Raw genomic sequence first — 6,000 nt, 5'->3', positions numbered from 1 at the left:
GGGACCGGTTTAGGGGTAACACCCTTCATCAGCCAGGCTAGCTTGAATCCAGTGGCTAAGTGAGCATGGGACCCACGTCTGGGCATACCCTGCCAACTTAGGGCGGACAAAGCAAACAGAAGTGTGAGGGACAGGCGCACAATTTATGGCTTTCATTAAGCTGGCAGCTTTGAGCCGCTTTGCAGGTCCCTTTATGATATTTCTTATGTCCATAGTCCACCTAGCTGGTTACTGCACTGGGTTGTCCATTCTGAGATATTCTGGTTAAAGTTTATGGTCCTGGGCATGCTTAGGTTAAAGGGAGAAATGGTGGAGAGATCTGCTGGGATGGACATTGTTAATATCATCCCATTTATGATTTTCATTGTGAGTTTCCCAGAAGTGGTCATAGTATGTATCTTGTTGGTACCTGCAGAGGTGGACTAAATTAGTCACTTTTTTCTTATGTGAGCTTCAGATTGTTAAGTAGTATAAGCAATTTATTATGCAGCCTGTGTGAATGAACTACAATCGACTGCTCAACCGCTGAGTGTTATGGTGCTAGCATTATTGTCTGTTATATATACTGTATTGTATTGTAATTGTGTTTATACAGCACTTACTACCCCTGATGAATCATTGCACCGCTTTACGCTGAGCAGCACTCTGCTCCAGAACCTTGGGTTACTTTTGAGCTTTTTTGTGGTTATTGTTAGGTATTGGACTAAGGAAACTATGCCATGTATTTAATCCAGTTTTCTATGTGGTAGATTAAATTAAAAGGTGTTAGGTGTGACCTTTAGTAGGGGAGGGGGTTTGCAAATTCACGCTTTGGTTGGCAATAATAATAGATGAGCTACAGGACATTAGGTATTGTTAGATAGCAAGGGTATGAATTTTAAAGGAAATGCTACTCTTTTTGAAGGATACCCTCCCATGTGATAGTGCGCTCTACAAATCTGTACAACATATCATAACATTGGGGTGTGGCTTGCCAACATGGCCGCGTAGAGATGCTCCGAAAGAGCTCCAAGCGGGAGCCCATGTTGGCTAGAATATCCTGTGGAATACTGGCATGTGTGGGCCAAAAACCAAGCTTCTATCTTAGTGGAAGACCTTTGCCCGTGTCCTCAAGGAGGATAGAGCCGCTAAGATCGTGTCTTCCAACCCGGAGCCCTGATCGGGTGGAGCAGCGGCCTCCATTTTGAGGCAGCTTCAGTGGGGCCGGGCTGGTCCATCGGTGCTGCGTGCCACTTAGACCCCTGCGGAAGGGGGTAATTACACCTAAAGCTCTGATTCAAGTAAGGAGCCTCCGGCGGGTAGGGCAGCTTGGAGGACAACCCCAGCTAGTCGCTGTGGGACCGCTGTGTTGGAGGGGCCTATCCATTGCTCCTCTGAGTGGAGACTGGACAGCTCGAGAGAGTAAGCGAGTCACTGTGCCCCACGAGACCCTTGGGGTGGGTGGAAGCAAACGGTGAGGTCGGCAGCTGCAGGAAATGAGCTGGGGGGGGGGGTCTGTGAATAGACTGCCATCCTCATAATCCTTCAGGGAGCAGTATCTCCGAGTGGAGACCCCCCACCCTGAATGTTGGAGATTGGACTGCCATGACGGAGATGAACTCACCGGGACCCGATCTGCTGGGTATGGGCCAGAGAAGAGATTCAAAGACCTGAGAACCTGGGGCTGACTGGCTGTGGGAGACCGGGATCAAAGGACATCTCCTCCGCCGACAAAACCTGCGGATCAGCCGGGGGTTCGCTGGATGAACTAGAAGGGGGGTCAGTGGACGTCCTTTGGCAGGAGGATCCGTTAACCTGGGGAACGGAGTTGTAAAGCTGTGTAGTGTCCAGAGATCGTATTCAATATCCCTGCATATCCTGGGGTCTGGACGAGTATCGTTCAGTGTACATAAGACACAGACCCCGGCCGGGGTTGAACCCAAGCAGATACAGCCTGTGCCCTCCTAGGCCGGAAGGGTTGGTTGAAACCCAATCTTTACAACGAGCTGGCCAATATGGGTAAAGATAAAATGACAAAATCACAATCAAATAAAATACTGAACAATGCCCAGCCCATATCGCACGGCCCGGAGGATAAAATCTATGACTGTGCACCGGAAAAAGGAGCACTGGAGGGGGCTGGTGATGATTCACAGACCCTAATGGACGTTATCCATGCCGTTCAGTCGACCAGAGGCGACATGATCCGAAATATCGGCGCAGTGGCTATTGACGTCAATCTGTTGAGGTGTGACCTCAGAAAGGTCTCGGACAGGGTGACGTTCATGGAGAAGGATACAGAGGTCCTGAAGGAAGAGGTTAAAAATCTTAGTGCCACGTTGGTGGAGTTAAAGAGACAGGTGATCAAGCTCGATGACTGGGCCGAAGATTCAGAAGGCCGGTCAAGAAGAGGGAACCTAAGATTTGTGGGGTTCCCTGAGAGGGCGGAGGGCTCTGCGGTGGACTTCTTCCTGGAGGATTGGTTCACTCGAGAAATGGCACCCAAACAGCTGTCAAAATTCTTTAGCGTGGAACTGGCGTATAGGGAGCTGGTGGCCCTCCCTGGACCCGGAGCTCCTCCTCGAGCCATCATCGCTAAGCTGTTCAATTTCAGGGACAGAGATCTTCTGCTCCAGCTATCTCGCATTGGACGACAATTCGTTTTTGAGAGTCACTCCATAGCATATACCCTGATTATACCCTAAGAGTCCAAGAACAGAGGAAGACTTTCATTGCAATTAAACGATGGCTCAGAGACCTTAACTTGAAATACAGCTTTATGTTCCCGGCAAAGCTACGTGTGGAGAGTGAAGGCCGAGTCCTGTTCTTATTCTCGGCAGAGGAGGTGAGAGACTGGTTGGACACCAGGGCTCCAGAGGGGAATCGGCTGATCCCTTCTACGAGCTCCACAGGATCACACCCCTGTGAGGAGTCGTAGACAGCTTCGGAGACAAGTGCCTAAAAAGAGAACGATGAACTTGGGCCGAATCACAGTCCTACGTGATGTCACACTGCAGGCCTCGGACCCCGAGGTTGTCCCGGATTCGGTGGTCGTGACGCAAGAACTTGAACGTGGCACAGATGGCCCAGGCAGTGAGCAGGACTGAGCTCTGAGAGCTGTGTATTGACTACTAAACTGTACAGATATGTCTGCGAGTGTCTGAACTGTGCTGAGACCTGGGAGCCAGGCCTGTTTACCTATGGAGGGATGCCAGGAGGTCAGGCATTCTGAGTAGGGGGAAGGGGTCTCTTGAATGATGTGGTATTGTGGTTCTCCTTCTTTCTTTCATTAGCCTACTGTATAGGTTAAAGGTCTAGTCAATTGTTGGAAGCATTGAGAGCGCGGGCTGCCGTTGGAGCAGCTACGCCCCCATCAGAGACTAGGTCCACCGGGGAACCTTGAGAGTAATCTCATGCCCCAGTGTAACCAACTCTCTTGCACAGATTTACTTGTTATGGTTAAGGAGGGGGAGAGGTATGGGGCGGTATGTATGATGGCCAATATGTAACTGTATATTCACATTTGCACTGCTGCCCAATAGAGGGGGAAGGGGTTACGAAGGTTTTAGTTCCTGGAAGTTTTTTGGTTTGTTTTGGAATCTACGGGGTCACACGAAATTACACCCAGATGCACGAGTTCTGGTTGAGATGATGGGGACACCTGGGGCGGGGAGTGCTTCATGCCTTGAAAATACTACCACCTTGCCATGACAGTACAATCACTATTGTTCCTTAATTGGAACGTTCGAGGGATGGCAGTCAAACACCGTAGAGTACACGCTTTCCTGAAGAGGTACGGAATAGCGATTGCAGGTCTACAGGAGACACATATCTGGGGGGATATCATAAAGTGTTTACGTAAATGGTGGAGGGGGCAGATATATGCCACATCCTATCCTGGTTTTGCACAGGGGGCATTGGTGTGGGTAGCAGCAGGGGTTCCATTCCAGCACCTCCACCACGTCCTGAACCCTGAAGGGCAGCATGTTATTCTCTTCGGGAGGTGAGAAGGAAAGGAATGATGTATTATTAATGTGTACGCTTTCAACCTGGACTGCCCCGATTTTTACCAGAAAGTGCTGAAGGCAGCGACACCGTACATGGGAGCGGAAATTCTTCTCTTTGGTGACTTTAATTGTATACTTGATGGGACGTTTGATAGAGAGCCCCCCAGAGACAATACCAAACCCCGTATGGTGAAATCCCTTATGGGTATTCTACAGGATATGCAGTTACGGGACGAATGGAGAGAGCGCAATCCTGATAGAAGGGAGTTTTCCTGCTACACTCCCGCAGTCAACACCTTCTCTCGGATTGATAATTGCTGTCTCACTGCCGGCCCTGACAGAGGCCATCTCTTACCTACCACGATATTTGACTGACCACGTGCCATTGCTGTTGACCCTGACCTCCGGGCCGGGTAGAACGCCCATTTCATTATGGCGACTTCGAGATGAGGCCCTTACAGATCCCCCATATGTACAGACTGTGAAGGAGGCTCTCCGGCTTTACTTTGGGGAGAATTGGGGGTCCACCCCCACAAGATCCACGGAGTGGGAGGCCATGAAGGTTGCTATCAGGGCAGTCTGTATGAAGACCACCTATGGGGTCTACGGCCAGCTCATCGCAGATTTCGATTCCCTAGAAAAATGCTTAAAAACCCTGGAGACTACACTGCATTGGGCCCCTACTGATGAGACAGAGTGGGTGCATGTTAAGGGGGAGTTACTTGAAGCTAGGTCGCGACTAGAGAAACACAAATACACCACCTATAGACAGAGGCTTCATGAGGAGGGCGACAGGTCGGGAGCGCTGCTAGCTCGGCTGATTAGGATGGAGATGGAACACACTCCGTTATTACAGCTCTGTGATACCGTGAGGAACATTGGATACACGCAGGACACGATTGTATGTGAATTCACTTCACACTTACGACAGACCTATATGACTGTAGCCCGGGTCGGATCTCTTGTATTTCTGTTTTTTATGATATAGGGCCCCATTAGGATGGCGGGCAGACTTTAGTCCGCCCACCACCCTAGCGGTGGTGAGACCGACTGCCAGCGTGCGGCGGTCCCGCACCACCAATTAGGATGCGACCGCCACCCTGGCAGTCGCAATTCACATCTTTAACATTGCGGCGGGTGCTGCTGTAAGCAGCACCCGCCGCAACACAGCAGCACCCATCACAATGCCAAAGAGGCATGCTGTGCATTGCCATGCACAACGTGGCCGGCACCGCGCGGTGTCTGCCACCTTGTGCATGGCAATGAAGAGGGGGTACCATAGGTACCCCCCCAGGCGCAGACCCATCCCCCCCGGGGGCCCGCAACGGGCCCCGAAAGCAATTCACCGCCAGCCTTTCCATTGCGGCGAAGCTGCCATGGAAAGGTCTTGAAAATCCGGTATCGTGATATGGATGGTGGTGCCTGCCCGGCACCGCCATCCATATCATGACCCAGTTCCACCCGGCCAGCAATCGTAAAAAAGCGGTGGACGGACTTTCCGTCCACCACGGTAACCCCCACCATGGTAATGTGGCGAGGGGTAAATCATGTTGTGATGGCAGGTGGATCGCCACTGCCGGCCAGGTGGTGGCGATCCACCCACCATCATAATGACCCCCAGTAGCGGTCCGTGGAGGGAGTGCCGTGGGGCGGTGAGGCGGGGCGGGGGAGGGGCAGGGTGGGGAAATGTAAACACCGGAATATGGATGAACGGAGGTAAGTACACATTTAAATACATAAAACGAATTCCTTTGCGCGCGCTGCATCTCAAAATGCACCTGGGAGGGTGGTAATGACTGTTCTGTGGCACAAGGTGCGGGTAGGTGTTTCCCAATGTGACGGGGGGGAAGGTTTAACGTTGAATTGTTTAGAGTTGTTTTTAGAAGCTGTCTTTCTATATCCAAACACAGTATGTAGTGGGTAGCACCAGATACCAGTTGTAATCAGGTCCTTAACAGATGGAATTGTACAGTTGTTTTAGTCTGTGTATTAGGAACCAACAAACATATGCGAT

The sequence above is a fragment of the Triturus cristatus genome, chromosome 7, assembly GCF_964204655.1.
Source record: "Triturus cristatus chromosome 7, aTriCri1.1, whole genome shotgun sequence".
NCBI lineage: Eukaryota > Metazoa > Chordata > Amphibia > Caudata > Salamandridae > Triturus > Triturus cristatus.
Note: the sequence above shows the minus strand (reverse complement) of the source record.